The sequence below is a fragment of the Bombina bombina genome, chromosome 10, assembly GCF_027579735.1.
Source record: "Bombina bombina isolate aBomBom1 chromosome 10, aBomBom1.pri, whole genome shotgun sequence".
NCBI lineage: Eukaryota > Metazoa > Chordata > Amphibia > Anura > Bombinatoridae > Bombina > Bombina bombina.
This window is the reverse complement of record NC_069508.1, coordinates 122,697,059-122,718,534: the sequence shown is the minus strand read 5'-3', so window position 1 is coordinate 122,718,534 and position 21,476 is coordinate 122,697,059.

Genomic DNA, 21,476 nt, shown 5'->3' with positions numbered 1-21,476 from the left:
ATGCCCCTAAGCCTCCTATTAGCACGGCTGGGGCTCTGATAAAAAGTGGATCATGTTAGTACGTTCTCCAGAGTGTGCTAAGGTAAGTTTTAACCACTTAAAAAAATTAAAAGGAAAAAAATTAATACTGTTTTTGTCAGTGTTTTTTTATTTTTCTTAAATTTTATTTGGAGCATTCATTTAGATATTTGTTTCGTTAAAACAAAAACCAATATCCGATTTTCATCACAAATGCATCTCTACTGCTAACTCTCTGAGAAGGTGTGTTGTTTAAATACTAGTGCACAGCCCTCACAGGATATGTGCGTATGCCACTGAAAAACAGTAATAACGTTTATTAGAAGCATTTCGACTAATGGAAGTATATTGCAAAAATTCTTCTATTTCAATTTGAAATGCACATTTAATTTTTAACCTTTCTATCCCTTTAAAATTTGCCTTTCTAAAATTCTTTGAGGGACCTCAAAGTACTGACAACACATCTCAGGTAATCGCGCCAGACCAGAAAGCTTTAGAGAATTGGGACCATAGTTTACTTTCTCTAATTAGGGCACATTCTTCATGGACTTGGGCTGCCACATAACTAACTGCTAACCATCAATATTCATTCTCAACTCTATCAGGCCAGATTTTTAGGATTACCTTCGGTGAGAGCAGGTTATAAACCATGGTTACTCAACAGATGACTTCACCTGGGGTCTAGTACAGATATCCTGAAATCTGGCCTTGTTAGTGTGCCCTGAGAATGGAAATTGAGAATCACTGCTCTAGAGTAATACTATTTATGCAGGCAATAGTTACAAAAGCAACTTGTAAAGCTAAGATAAATTAGTAGAAATTAATTTACTTTTAGCACAGTTTTAATAAACTTTATCATCAAACAGAAAGAAAAAAACTGTTATAATTTGTCTTACGAAAGTATAGTTATGTATTACGTTAGCTTTTTTTCCCTGAGCTGAGATCAGGAGCCATAAAGGGGAGTACCATCCTGAACCCAGGATCAGTGAGCTGGAACACATAGATCCCAGTCCTTTCTACTTTGCACAATAGGGTGCTGTCACAATTGTGAGTATGGTTTCATAACCAGATTTCTATCCAAATTGAGACATCACAGCATTACACTAGGATGCGCCCTCTTTTTGTGATTGTTCACAGAATCAAGTTTGTTATGCCTAATATAAGAGGAGGAGCCTTGACCAGAGGGATCCTATATACGGAGTACCATCTAGATCTACCAACTTGTGATGAAACCCACGGACTGTGCAAATATACAGATAAGGAACTGTGCCAATATACAGATAAGGAATAATACCCTTATTTGTTAATCTCTTGGCATTATATAACATCAATGTGTTGTTTTTAAATAGTTGTGTATTTTTTTAACAATCTTGTTTTTGTAAGGTATTTCTTGAGCCCCCCTACAGTTGAGGTGAATTTAGTCTCCAACAGTAGTAGTTCATTATGTTAGCTTTATACTATATGTCAATCATGCACCTTTTAATTCCTATCATATAATAACCAAGACTGAAATAGAATTCATTTCTATCAAATAGGGGATTGTGCACTGTTCTTTATGGGTATGGATACTATTACACTAGTTTTTGTTTTTATACACTTGAAGTTTCCTTTTCTTGTCATTTATCACATTTTTTTTTCTATCCATTTTTATAATTATGGATATTTATTAACAGCCGTTCGTGATAGGAACTACTCGCACACAAAAAAAAATTTAATGCAAAGAAAACTTTTACCAAAATCTTTTTTTAAATGTTATTTCCTATTAAAATAATTCTAGATGACATTCGGTCTTTGGAAAAACAAACCCCACTTCAGACTGAAAGTAGGGAGGAAACATTTATTTACACTGGGAAGGAGACTATCACACAAACCACAGAGTCCAATAAAGAATCCATCATATACCAAATCCAAAATTGTTCCACATTTAAAGGACAATTACATGCTGTAGGTTTGTATAATCAACAATGCAGAATAGAAAGACCATGCAATAGCACTTACTATTTCTATCATAAATTGGGGTTAGCAATACAATTATTTATTTTTATTCTAATAATGTTAAGCCAATACTCCAGTATATAATGCAAAGCATAGGAAATAGCTTCAATCTCACAGCAAAACCCAACAAGTAAACAGGAAATAATTGTATGTTGTAAAGGAAACAATGGATCTGAATGATCAGTAAATCGCCTCCATGAAGAGAAATCTCGCCAAATCTTTGGGGGCTTTAATTGAGCCTTATTTTGCGCTGTGGGTGTTTCTCCTTCATATCCAGTACTCCACATAGAAAGATAAGCAACTCTTTTGGTACTGATGAGATGTATCAGATCATCTCGCAGGTAGGTTTAGATCATCAGACCCAATGACACTTATAGTCATAAAGGGTATAACACTTAGGGGCTGAATTATCAAGCTACAAATGCAGCAGTTTCCACTGCTCCTTAACTTATTTGCCACCTCAGATGTGGCAGACAGCAATTATCCTGATTGGGTACGATCAGGAGGATGGACACCCCCTGCAGGGGGCGGCATTGCACAAGCATTTCACTAGAAATGCTTGTCCAATGTTAAATGCCGACAGCGTATGCTGTCGGCCTTTAGCGATGTCAGGAGAACATGATCCGCTACAGTGGATCATGTCCGCCCAACACTTGATAAATCGTCCCCTTATAGTCATAAAGGGTATAATGAACCAAGTAACAGTTTAAAGGTTTCCATGTTTCTTTATTAAGCTGTAGGCCTAGCAAACAAATAAAATGAAAATGATATCATGGTAAGAAAATATTACAATTTGCACTAATAGTAATGTTATAAAATGCTGTATTGGATTAAATCTGTATAACTATCTCATGTAAATGCACATAGAGTTTTAGACACTTAAAGAGATAGTTCAATTATATTATTCATTAGGGACATCCCAGCCCAAACTGAAACTTACATTAATGCATTTCACCTTTGAATACTATCATCACGTAACCCAGTCTTTTTTTTCATGTGCCAGATAGAGCATGCAATTTGAAACAACTCCAATTTACTTTGTAAGAGGTGGAACTACAATTAGTGCAGCAGGTGTAGTGACACTAGGGCCCAAGTATAGGAACCTATAACAGACAGTTTATACATAGGCATGTTTAGAATCTGTGCAATCCTAATGATGGGGATCTTTTTATTAAAACAGGTTGCAGGTCCCTCTATCTATCTATCTATCTATCTATCTATCTATCTATCTATCTATCATCTATCTCTCTATCTATCTCTCTATCTATCTAGCATATATCATAAAATAGAGTAGTGTAAGACCTTGGTTTGTAAATACAGTTGATGTTATCTTATGCCAACACACCAGGTGTTGTTCACCCCTAAGCAAAACCTTCAGCTATGGCATATGTCTGGTTCAACAAAGATGACATAAGAAACTATTCTAACAAAGAGACAAACGATGGTATAGGTGTACCAGTTAAACAGCAGGAAGTAACACGGAATCCTGGGATGTTATTACATACTCTTTTTAATCAGATATATTTTTATATTTTTTTGCTAATTTTCATTACAGCTTACAATAGATTCAGTATGAAATAAACATTGTGCCCATAAGATATTATAGTGATAATTTATATTTATTATTATTGTCAATGTTTAGTCCTAAATAAACCAGCTTTAGTTACAAAACTTTACTCTGCTTAGCCCTCTCCAGTAATAGAGTTGTGGGAGGTGTCCTTTTCAACCAGTGGGCATTAGTTGTACACAATTCCTATTGCTGCATTAAAGGGACAGACCCCCCCCCCCCAAATTCTGATTCATTTTCTTGGCAGCCTTAGTTGTAGAAGAAGCAATGCATTACTGGGAGCCACTGAAAATGTTGGGTGAACTAATGACATGAGACATTTATGTGCCGCTCCTGAGCCTATCTAGGTATCCTTTTCAATAAAATATACCAAGAGAACAAAACAAATTAAATAATAAAAGTAAATTGGAAAGTTGTTTAAAAGCACATGCTCTATCTGAATCGTGAAAGAAAGAAAAAATTGGTTTCACATCCCTTTAAATGTAAACAGTGTTTACTTAAAAGGACAAGGAACTCAAAATTAAACTTTACTAGTTAGGATAGTGCATACAATTTAAGGAAAAAAAACAACATTCCAATTTACAAATATTATTAAATTTACTTCTTTCTCTTGATATCCTTTATTAAAACTTTTTTGAGAGAATTTCTGCATAGGCTCAGGAGAGTGAGGCTGTGTTTGCAACACTAGCAATATTATTAATATGATTCTCAAGACATTCCACAATATTCTGTCATGAAAAGAAGCTATGTTTCAGAAAAGGAAACCAATTAAAGTACATTTTATAATAAGTAAACTTAAAAGTTTTTTTTTTAAATTGTAGATTCTATCTGAATCATGAAATTATGATTTTGATTTCCACCTCTCTTTTAAGTTTTTTTCAGGTGGAACAATTAAATGCATCTTTTGTCATATAAAATGTAGAAAAAAATAAAAATACAAAGTCCCTTTAATGAAGCATAAACCATACAACTTTTTCATTTGACTTTTCAGTAGTTAACTGCATGACCAGTTTTACAGCACAGGAGGGGTTAAAAGCTTCATATATTTAGGGCCACCAGAGCATCATAAAATAAACATTACTTGAACAGTGCCACAATTAATTAATCATTAACAGAGCAGTTTGATATTGAACACTGAGTACACATAAAAAAGCCCTTCAGGGATCTACCTGATAACCAGTTCACAGACTTAGTAGTTGCTGGTTAAAGGAACAGACACACCTGGGAGAAATAATTTATCAATATGTGAAATGCAATTGCCCTTAGGCATTTTTTCCCAACTTTGATAAATATGTGTTTTCATTATCATTAGCTCTTCTATAACTCATTTGTTTTTTGATCCCTTCTTTATTTATCTGGAAACAATGGCTAGGCAGGCAGGACCAGACTAAGAATAAAATGTAGCCTTGCAAAATATAAATTTACCTCAAAGTAATATTGAGCACCTGTGCTAATAATCAGGAACACTCATGCATGACATATAAAGCTTGATTCTCATACATATGTATTTGTGTAGCCAACTAGGTACACAAATATACACAGTTACATGTGTTTATTGATGTGCAGATTTGCACAATTACAGCTATCCGCAGGGCTTTCAATTTACATATATATATTTACTCTCCCAGAACTACACAAAAACTCATGCCCACTCAGATTCACACATCATTTATATTTTCACTCACACACTATGTACACAAACTCATTTACACAACGTGGCATAGAGCTGGATGAAATGCAAGGATACCTAGAAATTAATTTAAGTGAAGGGATTGCGTAAAAAAAAGAAACCATGTTGTCTTATGCTTAAGCTAGTTCAATTATGATCTTAACCATTTCTTGACGGGACATATTTGTCTACAAAGTTCCAATGTATACAAATAAGTAAAAATTTAAATGAATCAATCGTTCATGCAATGACGTGATTTTAATGATGAGATTGGGTCAGGGGGGAAGTGCCTATTAGGCTAGGCACACCCTCTAGCCCACGATCCCATTTAGCAAGCAGCTATCGCTTCAGGACAGCCAAATGGCTCAGACATTCCAGGCCATCTTAATGGTACTAAAGCACAGTGCAGTTAGGACGGCATAGGGAAGGGGTTATAAGGGAATTAAACAGCCAATAACAACTATAATAGTATGGTTACTATTACCTCTAATTGGATTTCATCTTGTGCCTGTAGCTACAGCTCTCTTCAGAGCCATTCTTCTATTTTTACCCTTTGCAGATTCCGGCTGGTAAAGTTCTGCATCTTCATACTGAACGCCATCTTGGAATTTAGGCATTCTCACAGATTTATGGTTTTACAGTTTTTTTGCCAGCTGTATTGCATGAGGGGGGAGGGAGAGGATTAGGGTGTCTCAGTGAGGGAATTTCTCCATCCATGGGGACCAGATTTCTATGTAGGTGTCCAGTTTATCTAGTACTGACTAGAAATATGATTCCATTTTCTGTAGAAAGTGTGCAGTGGCAATGATTTGTGAAATGGCGGGGGATGATTTTTGCTTCCAGGCTTTCGCAATTTCAAGTTTAGTGGACAAGAGAATATAAATAGCAAGGGATTTTTGAGCTGGGGAAATTGCTGGGAAATCTAAGTGTAGGAGACAAGTCTGCGGACTGAGTGTAGAGACAATATGCAGTGAGTTAAATATGTTGAACATCTGTGTCCAGACTGGTTCCATTTTTGGGCAGGACCACCAAATGTGGCTCTGTGTACCTAGTAGGCCACAACCTCTCCAGCAAGTAGGGGAGAGGTTGTTATAAATTTTGTGTAGAGCAGTAGGGACTAAGTGCCATCGTACTGTAATCTTATCACAATTGGGAACTTCTTACAGGATCGTAAAAGGTCTGTGTTTGCTAGCCAATGAGCAAATTGGTTTTACTTATAGCGCTTGTGTATAGGGTGACCTGTGGCTCCTGTCTAAAGCGGATCCCCAAAAAAGTCTGCGGTGTATGCTGTAGTATAAATAGATAATAAGATAGGAGCGCCAAAGGAGGCAAGGCCAAAGGTTAAGGGATTGGGTGGTATAATGTAGTTAATAAAATTAGAATTAGAATTATTCTTCTAAGATGGTGGACCACAAAGATTGTGTTAGTCCTACCTAATGTTTTAGTAAATACGTTAAAAGCGTGGAGTCCAAGCGTTTTTCGCTTTGGATTGGGGGTTAGTGTTTACATGTACTGTGAAGGCATATATAGGTGCAGGACAATTAATATTATAGTGGAGAATTGCTATATATGGTAATACTAAATGACGCAGAACATACGTCTTCCAAATAAAATATCACAGTTTAATACAGTTGTATACAATTCAATACAAATTACATACAATTTAATATCACAGTTTAATACAGTTGTATACAATTCAATACAAATTACATAAGAAAATATGGATCCATAACAGTGTAAAAAATTATAAAAAAGTTAAGAACAATTTTAAAAACAATGTGGCGGTAAAGATTCTAAAATAATTAGAAATAGGTGAAGTCTATCTAACAAGATCCCCATGTATGTGAGGGGGAGGGCAAACGAAGGTACAGCTGTACAGCATATGTTGAATATTCTAATAGAATAGCAATTAAATATGGCGGTAAAAAATGGCGGTAAAAAATATGTAATAATAATATACAAATGAACGAATGAAAATCCACAAATGTACAAATAATGATCAAATGATAGTCCAAAAATGAGCTATTGCGTGATTAGAAGAAATGTGATCTCTAAACAGAAGTGAAGGCAGTCCAAATTAGTGTGAAGTGATTCAATCCGTGAAAGAACACAAAAAGATGCAATATAAAAATGTCCACAAAAATATTCCAAAGTGTATAATCCTTTTAAAAAACATGATAGAGACTATGCTCAGCAAATTGATAGGAGACAGTATAATTTTGGATATGAGGAAGGACCATACACACCAAATAGATTCAATAATCAATCACACCAATACGATCAAGAGTACCAATTTCATAATCCTCCCTACAACAGGAGAGAGTACCAAGGTTACAAGAGTACGCCCTATATGAAAAAGACGAGACTCACAGAGGCAACACAGAACCAGATGTCCATTCAATTGGATAGGAGACAGACGAATTTGCCCCAGGCCACCAACACCAATGTCGAAAATAACAATGACACAATGAAAGCCTCAGCCTCTGGACAACGTTTTTTAGAGGAACATCATTTTACGACCAAAGAATTGGAAAGACCTTCGATGAAAAGGAAGAATTCCAATATAGACGAACTCCAAAACCCCATCGAAAAAAGAAAAACCCCAGAGGAAAGAGGGGCGGAAGGAGAGTAAATGGTCGAAAAGAGAAAAACAACTCTAAGAATCAAGAGGAGCAGGTTACCCCCAGAGGAATTTACAACCTCAGCAATATAATTCTAACAGATAAAGAAAACTCGATTCTTAACTATGGCTTATCGTTTGCACCATCCAAAAGCTTTAACAAGTTTGATACTTTTGTAAATATCAAACAATTCACAAGAAAACTGACTTTAAAACGTCACTTCATGAAATCCCCTTTGGAAATCGAAGCAAGACAAGACACCCAGCGCAGCACGTGATTTCTTCTAATCACGCAATAGCTCATTTTTGGACTATCATTTGATCATTATTTGTACATTTGTGGATTTTCATTCGTTCATTTGTATATTATTATTACATATTTTTTACCGCCATTTTTTACCGCCATATTTAATTGCTATTCTATTAGAATATTCAACATATGCTGTACAGCTGTACCTTCGTTTGCCCTCCCCCTCACATACGTGGGGATCTTGTTAGATAGACTTCACCCATTTCTAATTATTTTAGAATCTTTACCGCCACATTGTTTTTAAAATTGTTCTTAACTTTTTTATAATTTTTTACACTGTTATGGATCCATATTTTCTTATGTAATTTGTATTGAATTGTATACAACTGTATTAAACTGTGATATTAAATTGTATGTAATTTGTATTGAATTGTATACAACTGTATTAAACTGTGATATTTTATTTGGAAGACGTATGTTCTGTGTCATTTAGTATTACCATATATAGCAATTCTCCACTATAATATTAATTGTCCTGCACCTATATATGCCTTCACAGTACATGTAAACACTAACCCCCAATCCAAAGCGAAAAACGCTTGGACTCCACGCTTTTAACGTATTTACTAAAACATTAGGTAGGACTAACACAATCTTTGTGGTCCACCATCTTAGAAGAATAATTCTAATTCTAATTTTATTAACTACATTATACCACCTAATCCCTTAACCTTTGGCCTTGCCTCCTTTGGCGCTCCTATCTTATTTGCTAGCCAATGAGTCTCTTTAATATAGGCTACATCCACTCTGGAATGTTGGAGCTTGTTCAGCAGGAGGCTGCGCTTAGTGGGGAGTTAAGACCCTGGGAGTTAAGTGTTAAAATATGCATTTGCATCATGGTCGGGGGGAAAGGAGGGGAAAGGAGGGGAAGATGGGAAAAAAAAAAAAAAAGGGGGAAGAGGGGGAGGTGTAAATTGATCAACGAGAGTAAAGAGTCTTTGTGAGTAATTGAGTGTGTAAAGTATTAGAGGATCTGGGGTGAGGGAATTCAGTGGGCGAGAGCCACTCAGAAGTAGTTGGGAGGATAAGGGGTGGGGGTTGGAGTTGCAAATGAAATTTGTATGCGGAGCTCTTGGGGGTGCACTGAGTGTTATATTTTTGCGGTGGACCAAGTGCTGCGGGGGTCCATGTTAAAATAGGCATAGGGGATTCATACAGGCAAATAAGTTGCAGAAGGAAATAGACTCGGAAGGGTGAGCTAATTATGAGTAGTAATTAATAAATAGGTAGAATGGGTGGGTGCCAGGAGAAGGGGGATGGGAGGTGGGAGGACTCCACCTGGAGTGAAATTGTTCAGCGGTCGTAGATGGGACAGGGAGAGAAAGAACTACATTTGACTTCAAATTGGTATGCAACAGTGCAAAAGCTAGTGACAGTAGCATAGGTAAAACATGGTCTTCAAGTACAACATAATACACAAACCTAGAAAAGCACAATAACCGACATATAGAACAAATTCAACAACATATGGCATTATGTGAGCTCCAAGGAGGGTACAGCTAGAGGATAATCTGGATATAGAGAGCTGTCTCCATGAAGTCCACATTAGTATCTGTTACATGTGTGTGAGAGTGATAAGGCATTGTACTCATCTGTGAGGTGCGTAAACTCTATGTCAGGGTCATGAAGTGACTGGGTGGAATACATAGGTTAATTTATGACCACTCGGCTTGGACTCAAACCTATAATCCTTCTGGGGGTCACCCTCTATTATAGTCATGAAGTATGGTATGTACTCAAGGTGGTCCAAGGGCTGGAGTAGGGTCTAGATATAAGATGTACCTACGGTCAAGGACTTTGACTTTGGGGTCTATTTGTTGAGTTCTAGCTCCAGTCGGAACCATTAGAGTTTCCACTAAGTGTGTGAGTGACAAAGTATGGTCGGTTCTGGTTCTGGTTGACACATATATATATATATATATATATATATATATATATATATATATATATATATATATAATAACTTTTTTAAAATTATATTCTCTATCTAAATCATTAAAGAACATTTTTGGGTTTCATTTCCCTTTAAAGGGAACCCACATTTTATAGTACAGTTTCTCTTTAAGGCAGTGGTATATGTTGTCTTTTGTGCGGCACTAGGGTTTGGTTTTTATTCTTCCATATTTGTGTTTCTCAGACAGGTAGGCGTTTGAGAGGAACATGTACAGTGATGCTGCACACCTCTCTGCACAAATGCAGCCTTTATAACTCATTACTGTCTAATAACATGGCCAAGTGTCCACACATTTAGCCCACATAGTAAATTTCAGAGTAGTAAGGGCTTTTTAAGACCACCCTCATAAAAAAAAATAAGGTCAATTACCCGCTAGCTGTTTAGACACATGATCACTCATTTAAAAGAAGAGGATGGTAGCTTTTAAAAAAAGGATCTCATGTATGTAGGTTAGAGAAGGCTTACTCCACGTCATGTGATTTTGTTCTATATGGTTCCATCAGGTGATTAATGTTGCCATGGTGATTGCCTGTAAGCCACCTGGGCACTTGAATCCTCATTTGGAAGAGAAAGGAAATTTGAGTGTTTTCTTTATATTGCTAGGGTTATCTAGTACACAAGTGATTTAAACCTTTATGGCAATCAAAGGCTCATGGGAGTGATATGACTCCACATTTGAAAGAGGTTTATAAAGAATTAAAAAAAAAAAAAAATTCTATGAACACAATAGGAATGATCTACTTAAAATAATTTCTAGGCTTTTTTGATAAACCCAAAATATGTTGATGTCTCATCAAGAAGTCTTGCTAGTTGAACACTTGGCTAACTTTAAAGAAAAGAGACACAATACCATTATACTGTAGCAAACAATGTGTGGTGTATGTACTCTTTTTAGAGCTTATATCCCACATATAGTAAACACAATAAGGATGTGATAGGGCATGAAGTGAAAAGTGAGGTTTCCATTCTTAACAAAATGGGTTCCTATGCCTCTCTATGCATTATGGGTCATTCACTACTTCCTTATTAAAACCTTCCTAGTGTCAAATAGGCAGGTTATCACCATGTCCATGGTAATTAACCACAAATTACAGGGAAATATGACTACTCATTCATAAAAGGGAATTCTACTCCTTCAAAATGATGGATTTTATTCCCCTATAAGTCAAGCAGCATGAATGAAAGGAGCATTGTAATAAAGGAGATCATCCCTTCTTAATGGGATTACTTAATCTCCATAGATCATATGGGGGTGGAAATAAGGGTTTGTCCCAATAAATGGTATGGTACCAACATAACAACCTCATTCCCAGCACCAACAACAGTGAGGGCATATCTCTGCCTAGGGACACTTACTAGTTTTGTTTGAGAGGAACATGTACAGTGATGCTGCACACCTCTCTGCACAAATTCAGCCTTTATAACTCATTACTGTCTAATAACATGGCCAAGTGTCCACACATTTAGCCCACATAGTAAATTTCAGAGTAGTAAGGGCTTTTTAAGCCCACCCTCATAAAAAAAAATAAGGTCAATTACCCGCTAGCTGTTTAGACACATGATCACTCATTTAAAAGAAGAGGATGGTAGCTTTTAAAAAAAGGATCTCATGTATGTAGGTTAGAGAAGGCTTACTCCACGTCATGTGATTTTGTTCTATATGGTTCCATCAGGTGATTAATGTTGCCATGGTGATTGCCTGTAAGCCACCTGGGCACTTGAATCCTCATTTGGAAGAGAAAGGAAATTTGAGTGTTTTCTTTATATTGCTAGGGTTATCTAGTACACAAGTGATTTAAACCTTTATGGCAATCAAAGGCTCATGGGAGTGATATGACTCCACATTTGAAAGAGGTTTATAAAGAATTAAAAAATAAAAAATACTATGAACACAATAGGAATGATCTACTTAAAATAATTTCTAGGCTTTTTTGATAAACCCAAAATATGTTGATGTCTCATCAAGAAGTCTTGCTAGTTGAACACTTGGCTAACTTTAAAGAAAAGAGACACAATACCATTATACTGTAGCAAACAATGTGTGGTGTATGTACTCTTTTTAGAGCTTATATCCCACATATAGTAAACACAATAAGGATGTGATAGGGCATGAAGTGAAAAGTGAGGTTTCCATTCTTAACAAAATGGGTTCCTATGCCTCTCTATGCATTATGGGTCATTCACTACTTCCTTATTAAAACCTTCCTAGTGTCAAATAGGCAGGTTATCACCATGTCCATGGTAATTAACCACAAATTACAGGGAAATATGACTACTCATTCATAAAAGGGAATTCTACTCCTTCAAAATGATGGATTTTATTCCCCTATAAGTCAAGCAGCATGAATGAAAGGAGCATTGTAATAAAGGAGATCATCCCTTCTTAATGGGATTACTTAATCTCCATAGATCATATGGGGGTGGAAATAAGGGTTTGTCCCAATAAATGGTATGGTACCAACATAACAACCTCATTCCCAGCACCAACAACAGCGAGGGCATATCTCTGCCTAGGGACACTTACTAGTTTTGTTTGATATAATCATGAACTATGTTTTTATTTCACCACTTTTAAACCATATTGGTCATTCTTAAAGGTACAATCTATTCAAAATTAAACTTTCATGATTCAGATAGAACATGTAATTTTAAACAATTTTCCAAATCACTTTTATCAAATTTGCTTTGTTCTCTTGGAATTTTTACCTAAACCTAGGTAGGCTCATATGCTAATTTCTAAGCCCTTGAAGGCTCTTATCTCAATGCATTTGACAGTTTTTCACAGATAGATGGCGTTAGTTCATGTGTGCCATATAGATAACATTGTGCTCATTCCTGTCAAGTTACTTATGAGAGGGGGTTGATTGGCTAAAATGCTCTGTAAAAAGAAAAAAAAGTCTGTCAAAAGAACTAAGATAAGGAGGCAGTCTGCAGAGGCTTAGATACAAGGTAACCACAGAGGTAAAAAGTGTATTAATATAACTGTGATGGTTGTGCAAAACTGGAGAATGGGTAATAAAGGGATTATCTACAGTATTTATTTTTTTAAATAATACAAATTCTGAAATAGACTGTCCCTTTAAAAAGAGGCTCTAGTAAAAATAGAGTTTCTTCATGTTCACTGCAATTATTTTAACAGCTATTTAACATTATCAACCTTTCATCATCAATCTTCATATAATCCTATACAAATGCATCAATATGAAGCTGTTTATATTTTTAAAAAGAATAAATAGCCATTAAAGGGATAGTAAACCCCAAAACTTTCTTTTATGATTCAGATAGAACAAACAACTTTAAACAACTTTCCAATTTAATCATATTATCAAATTTTCTTCATTCTCTTGTCATCCATTGCTGAAGGGACAGCATTGCAATACTGACAGGAAGCTGAAACACATAAATTATGCTTACCTGATAATTTTCTTTTCTTCAGATGAAAAGAGTCCACAACTGCATTCATTACTTTTGGGAATTCAGAACCTGGCCACCAGGAGGAGGCAAAGACACCCCAGTCAAAGGCTTAAATACCTCTCCCACTTCCTTCATCCCCCAGTCATTCTGCAGAGGAACAAAGAACAGTAGAAGAAATATCAGGGTGAAAAGGTGCCAGAAGAATAAATATAATAGACGCCCCACATAAAAAACATGGGCTGACTAAGCAGACGTACTGTGTGTGAGCTCCGTACATTTTGAACTATAAAATCAGATTTTAGGTATTAAAACTACCTTTCTTTATGGGCATATAACCTCTCCACAGTATTTTAGTAGTTTGGGGGTATGTCAGGCACCAAGCAAGGAGCTGGTAGAGAATTGGAAGCCCTGCAACAGGAGGCATAATATTCGGAGGCAGCGTGTACACTACAGCATCAAGAGCCTGAGCTATCCAGTGTACCTTTGGCCATAAACCATGGAGGAGCTGTGCTTTTATTTCCAAGCAAAGATGGATGAGCTTGAACAGAATCTGTGCAACAGGATTGACAGACTGGTCCAAATTTTGCAGCCCACGAGGGAACCGATTGCCTATTTCGCGCCAGAGATGGCGGCACATGGAGAGCTCGCTAACTTGGTGCAGAGCAAAGCTGAGGAGCCGGAGGTGGAGGATGGACCCACACAATATGAGCTTAGCCTGCCTAAAGGGGCATTCCAGTTCAGCCCCACTCTGCATGATGAAGGGAATAACAGCCCCTATCTCCCGCACACTAGCGGGAACAGGATCGTATGCCTCCGGGTTGACTCTAGGAATGAAGTTTGGCTGATGGCGCTTGGGAGTGCGGCCGACTCCCGTGCGAGTGAGGATATGATGTTGCGCACCCTGCAGCCTACAGAGGAGGGTATGCCGTCCTGGCGTAGAGGCGAAGGTTAAGTTACAGGGGCAAATTGGCAATGGGCACCGCTCAGTTAGACTCAGTACCTGAGAGCTGGGCTCCGCTTGTGACTCTCTGAAAACTTTTAGCGGTACAAGCCCCGTAAGCCCATTTCTGTTCTCTAACAGCCCTACTGATATTGAACTGTGTACCAGGGGACAAAGTCCAATAAGCTCATTAGGCATCAGTTTAGAATGTACCCATAAAGTTGGTCTGCACCCCCACACTAAACTAGAATTTTGCAATGTTTATGTGCATGCTACAAAATACTATATTTTTCCCTGGGGATGCATCATATATATATTTACTCTAAAGGTTCTCTTAGACATGTGTTATATATTTAATTGATTGTGTATCATCCCCAGGCTAGTCTTGGGCAGTTATATTCCCCAGGACTGATCTTATATATATACTGTGATGCCTGCCTATTAAGTACCTATTCTATTCTATGTATAAGTAGCTTTTAATTTACTGTCTGCCTTCTGGATTAAGGAGGTGAACTATATAATCAACCTCTCTAGAGCAAGGGATAAGTTAAATTTCTCTTTACCTGTGCCAGTTATGCATGTATCTAACTCTAAAATTTAGAATTTTTGTATCCTAGGGTTGACTTATACCTGGTTATCTACTTATACTCCCTGTATTTGCTTATATATATATAGTTTTATAGTTCTTAGAATTCACACAGAGAATATCTCTATATAGCTGGAGCAGGTCACACACAACATTAGTTCCCCCCCCCCACTAAGTTAATTTCTAAGGGAAAGAGGTGACTTCGTCACCCTCCATAATTTCGGGCAGATTTGAGAAGTCTCTGCCCATTATCCTTATCATGTTTACAATGGCCCACATATGCAGTTTTATTACCATAGACCTGTAATTGCTCCACAGGGGGAGAGCGCAATTCTTCCTATAGAGCTTTTTTACCCTGTTAAAAGGTGCTTCCCTCTGAAGCTCATATTTTCTATTCTCTCCAGTGCTGCTTACCTGTGGAGAGTATATGTCCACGATTTACTTCACTAAAGGTCAATTAGGGGCTTATGGAGTCTTCCTCCGGCTGAATATTATTAAAGGGAAGGGAAGTCCATAAGTGACTTCGTACTTTGTGGAGGTTGTACGTCAGGTTAAACTAGTTGAAATAGAAAAAACTGAGGTACTATATTATATGTTCTCTTGTGTATATAATAGGCATTGCTACTTACATTTCCAGGGTTCCTGCCCTGCATTGTTTTTAGAGGGTTATACTTCAACTAGGTATAGTATAATATATCCCACTTGGTAGATTTACCTAAACACTGTTTATTACACCTAGGATACCAAGGAGGTTGTATTGGATTGTTGATACTGTGTTACTCTGCTGTTATGTCAGATGCATATTGAGAATGTACAACTCTGAAGAATATGTAATGTTTGCTTGCAGTGTACTTTACCCTATGAATGTAGTGATGTCTATACATTTACCTCAATAAAAATTATTTATTAAAAAAAAAAAAAAAAAAAAAACATGAGCTAGAGCTGTGGACTCTCCATCTGAAGAAAGGAAAATGATCAGGTAAGCATAATTTATGTCTTTCTTCATAAATGGAGTCCGCAGCTGCATTCATTACTTTTGGGAAAACAGTACCCAAGCTATAGAGGACACTGAATGAAAAATGGGTGGGTACAAGAGGCAGCCCATACTGAGGACACCAGGCTTGCAAATCCCTACCCACAAAAACCTGCTTTATCCGAAGCTGAGAAAACTTTGAAAAAGAAAAAGGCCCAAGGACACTGACCCACAGATAGTCCATAAGCCTTGCTAGAGACAGCAGAAATAGACTCGACTGAGCCAACACGCCTCCAAGAGACACCGTTGCCCAGCAGTCTATCCCCAACCACACACCCCTTACTAGAGAAAAAGGATCAACTACCTAAACCTCCCAAAAAGGAGAAGACGTGGAGGAAAAAATCAAGGATTCCCGAAGACCCCTAAATAGGGTACAATAAGATCCAAATAAAATAACGAACACCGAACACCAAACCAAGCTCACAGAGACCCGAACCGGTCTTGAGAAACAAGGTTTAAGACCGGGAATCTGAAACCGAGGAGAAAACTGATCCTAAAAACAGTGCAACAGCACCCTAAAGGACAACTGAAGACAGAGTCCTCAAGTTACAAGATAACTCAGAATATAGACTGTATGACTGTTAACACCACACGTCACAGTCATACCAGGATGACTCTGAAATAGAATACTTGCAGGCAAGTAAAAGCAGCTGAAAAGAGATATCAAACCCTAATTGTCAGACTGCAAAAACATCTACTAAACAGTGGGCACATCACAGGCTATCCAAAAGCCGCCAGTCCTTCTCAACATCTTAAACATGGAGAATCACAGAACCTCAAAGAGGCTGACCGAACCTCAAATGACCCGAGGATGTACAACAGATCTCAGATCCTGCTCCACACAAGACCAGCCCAAGCGATAGGCAGGTCTGAAAAACAGGGAACATAAAGGACCCCAATCACCAACCCCCAGGGAAGGATGGAATGGGGAGAACTCTGCCACCCCAACAGAACTCGGGAGCCCAAAGAGCTCCTTCAAATGGGTCCTCCCAAAGAGAACCCCATAGGAGACTAACATAGCAAGATGCAGTAGATCCCTATGAAGACCCAGCATAACTGACAGTCTCAACATGAAGATTGCACTCTCCACAGACAAAACAGAACATACAGGATAAAAACACCTGTTCCAACTTCCTGCACACAGGACAGGACAACAACCCTCCAGAGAGAGGAACCCCCCTCCTTAAGAAGGACAAACAACCCCCCCCACAAAGGGAAAGACACATATAAGAACAGCGCACATGCTCACCAGGCATGAGCCATATGCCCCTACTTATCAAGTGGTCGACTTTCTAGCATTCGCCGGCACCAATACGCACGCCTAAGATCGCCTAACATCGCTGACATGGACCTGAATACGTTCGCCAAAATTATCAAGAAAGCTGTCAAAAAGCCGCGCACCAAGTACGGTGCGATGAGCAGCGGACTGTTGTTAACTAACAGTCATCGATCTCGCTGCTCATCGGCTTAGTCGCAGCTTTCTTGCTACCCTGTCACTAAGCACCCACACTAAACTATACTGTTTTACCCGCTATACCGCCGCTCCCAGACCCCGCCACACCTAAATAAAGTTATTAACCCCTAATACGCCGCTCCCGGAGCCCACCGCCACTAAATACAATGTTTAACCCCTAAACCGCTGCTCACGGACCCCGCCATAACTAAATAAAATGTTTAACTCCTAAACCGCCACTCACGGACCCCGCCGCCACCTACATTATATGTATTAACCCCTAAACAGCCGCTCACGGAACCCCGCCACCACCTACATTAAATTTATTAACCCCTAAACCTAAGTCTAACCCTAACTCTAACACCCACTAATTTAAATATAATTTAAAATAATCTAAATAAATTATTCCTATTTAAAACTATATACTTACCTATAAAATAAACCCTAAGATAGCTACAATATAACTAATAGTTACATTGTAGCTATTTTAGGGTTTATTTTTATTTTACAGGCAACTTTGTATTTATTTTAACTAGGTGCAATAGTTATTAAATAGTTAACAATTTAATAACTACCTAAAATAAATACAAATATACCTGTAAAATAAAACCTAACCTAAGTTACAATTACACCTAACACTACACTATTAATAAACCCTAAGCTAGATACAATGTAACTATTAGTTATATTGTATCTAGCTTAGGGTTTATTTTATTGGTAAGTATTTAGTTTTAAATAGGAATTATTTAGTTAATTATAGGATTTTTAGTTAGATTTTTTTTAAATTATAGTTAAGTTAGGGGGTGTTAGGGTTAGAGTTAGACTTAGATTTAGGGGTTAATAAATTTAATATAGTGGCGGCGGTGTAGGGGAGGCAGATTAGGGGTTAATAAATAGGATAGGGGTTAATAACTTTATGTAGATGGTGGCGGTATAGGGGGCGGCAGATTAGGGGTTAATAGGTATAATGTAGGTGGCTGCGGGGTCCGGGAGTGGCGATTTAGGGGTTAATAAGTATAATGTAGGTGGCGGCGGTGTAGCGGGAGGCAGATTAGGGGTGTTTAGACTCGGGGTACATGTTAGGGTGTTAGGTGTAAACGTTCCCATAGGAATCAATGGGATATCGGGCAGCAGCAAACATAAGCGTTCGCTGCTTTCCGACTCCCATTGATTGCTATGGCATCCGCGACCTCCAGGGTGGCGGATTGAAAACTAGGTACACTGGGCCGGAATAGTGGCGAGCGTACCTGGTAGGTATTTGATAACTACCAAAAGTAGTCAGATTGTGCCGAACTTGTGTTCGGAACATCTGGAGTGATGTAACCATTGATCTGGGTCAGACTGAGTCCGCCGGATCGTATGTTACGTCACTATATTCTACTTTTTTTGACAAAAAAGAATGTAATTACTTGTACACAAAATTTCCCAGGGTCCCAGTATTTTATTGTATCCCAAAACTTCACAAAATTTTGAGGGACCCTCCGGGTCGTCCCATAATATCAGGGATTGGGAGCATTACAGAGAATTTAGGAAACTATGTTGACAGATTTCTTAAACCTTTTATCACTACTTTAACATCATATGTGAAAGACACTAGTGATCTGTTGAGAAAACTTGATGGTCTGGAAGTAGAACAGAACACCCTTCTGGTGTCTTTGGACGTTGAAGGACTATATTCATCTGTACCCCATGAGGTAGGCTTAAGAGCCGCCAGACATTTTTTAGAAAACAGAGGCCCAAGGTATAAAAAACATACAGATTTTGTCTTAAATCTATTACAATTTGTCTTGACAAACAATGTCTTTCTTCTTGACCAAAAATTTTATAAACAAATCAGAGGAACGGCGATGGGGGCTACATGCGCCCCGTCGTATGCTTGTCTCCACCTAGGCTTATGGGAAAACCTAGTGGTTTTTGGTGACCTACAGGAATGGTTGGAAAAACATAATTTATGCTTACCTGATAAATGTATTTCTCTTGTAGTGTATCCAGTCCACGGATCATCCATTACTTGTGGGATATTCTCCTTCCCAACAGGAAGTTGCAAGAGGATCACCCACAGCAGAGCCGCTATATAGCTCCTCCCCTCACTGCCATATCCAGTCATTCGACGAAACAAGCCGAGAAAGGAGAAACCATAGGGTACAGTGGTGACTGTAGTTTAATTAAAATTTAGACCTGCCTTAAAAGGACAGGGCGGGCCATGGACTGGATACACTACAAGAGAAATAAATTTATCAGGTAAGCATAAATTATGTTTTCTCTTGTTAAGTGTATCCAGTCCACGGATCATCCATTACTTGTGGGATACCAATACCAAAGCTAAAGTACACGGATGATGGGAGGGACAAGGCAGGCAAAAGTGTCAAATTTGTAAAATTTTGAAAAGGTATGAAGCGAAGACCAAGTCGCAGCCTTGCAAATCTGTTCAACAGAAGCCTCATTTTTAAAGGCCCAGGTGGAAGCCACAGCTCTAGTAGAATGAGCTGTAATCCTTTCAGGGGGCTGCTGTCCAGCAGTCTCATAGGCTAAACGGATTATACTCCGAAGCCAAAAAGAAAGAGAGGTTGCCGAGGCCTTTTGATCTCTCCTCTGTCCAGAGTAAATAACAAACAGGTTAGATGTTTGACGAAAATCCTTAGTAGCTTGTAAGTAAAACTTCAAGGCATGCACTACGTCTAGATTATGCAAAAGACGTTCCTTCTTCGAAGAAGGATTAGGACACAATGATGGAACAACAATCTCTTGATTCATATTCTTGTTAGAAACCACCTTGGGTAAAAACCCAAGTTTTGTACGCAGAACTACTTTATCTGAATGAAAGATCAGATAAGGAGAATCACAATGTAAGGCAGATAACTCAGAGACTCTTCGAGCCGAGGAAATAGCCATCAGAAACAGAACTTTCCATGATAGAAGTTTGATATCAATAGAATGAAGGGGTTCAAACGGAACCCCTTGGAGAACTTTAAGAACCAAGTTTAAGCTCCATGGAGGAGCAACAGGTTTAAACACAGGCTTAATTCTAACTAAAGCCTGACAAAATGCCTGGACGTCTGGAACTTCTGCCAGACGCTTGTGTAAAAGAATAGACAGAGCAGAAATCTGTCCCTTTAAAGAACTAGCTGATAATCCTTTGTCCAAACCCTCTTGGAGGAAGGACAATATCCTAGGAATCCTAACCCTACTCCATGAGTAATTCTTGGATTCACACCAATGAAGATATTTACGCCATATCTTGTGGTAGATTTTCCTGGTGACAGGCTTTCGTGCCTGTATTAAAGGTATCAATGACTGACTCGGAGAAGCCACGCTTTGATAGGATCAAGAGTTCAATCTCCATGCAGTCAGCCTCAGATAAATTAGATTCGGATGATTGAAAGGACCTTGTATTAAAAGGTCTTGTCTCAGAGGCAGAGTCCACAGTGGAGAGGATGACATGTCCACCAGATCTGCATACCAGGTCCTGCGTGGCCACGCAGGCGCTATCAGAATCACTGATGCTCTCTCCTGTCTGATTTTGGCAATCAGTCGAGGGAGCAGAGGAAACGGTGGAAACACATAAGCCAGGTTGAAGAACCAAGGAGCTGTTAGAGCATCTATCAGCGTCGCTTCTGGGTCCCTGGACCTGGATCCGTAACAAGGAAGCTTGGCGTTCTGGCGAGATGCCATGAAATCCAGTTCTGGTTTGCCCCAACGATGGACTAATTGAGCAAACACCTCCGGATGGAGTTCCCACTCCCCCGGATGAAAAGTCTGACGACTTAGAAAATCCGCCTCCCAGTTCTCTACGCCCGGGATATGGATCGCTGATAGGTGGCAAGAGTGAGTCTCTGCCCAGCAAATTATCTTGGAGACTTCTGACATCGCTAGGGAACTTCTGGTTCCCCCTTGATGGTTGATGTAAGCCACAGTCG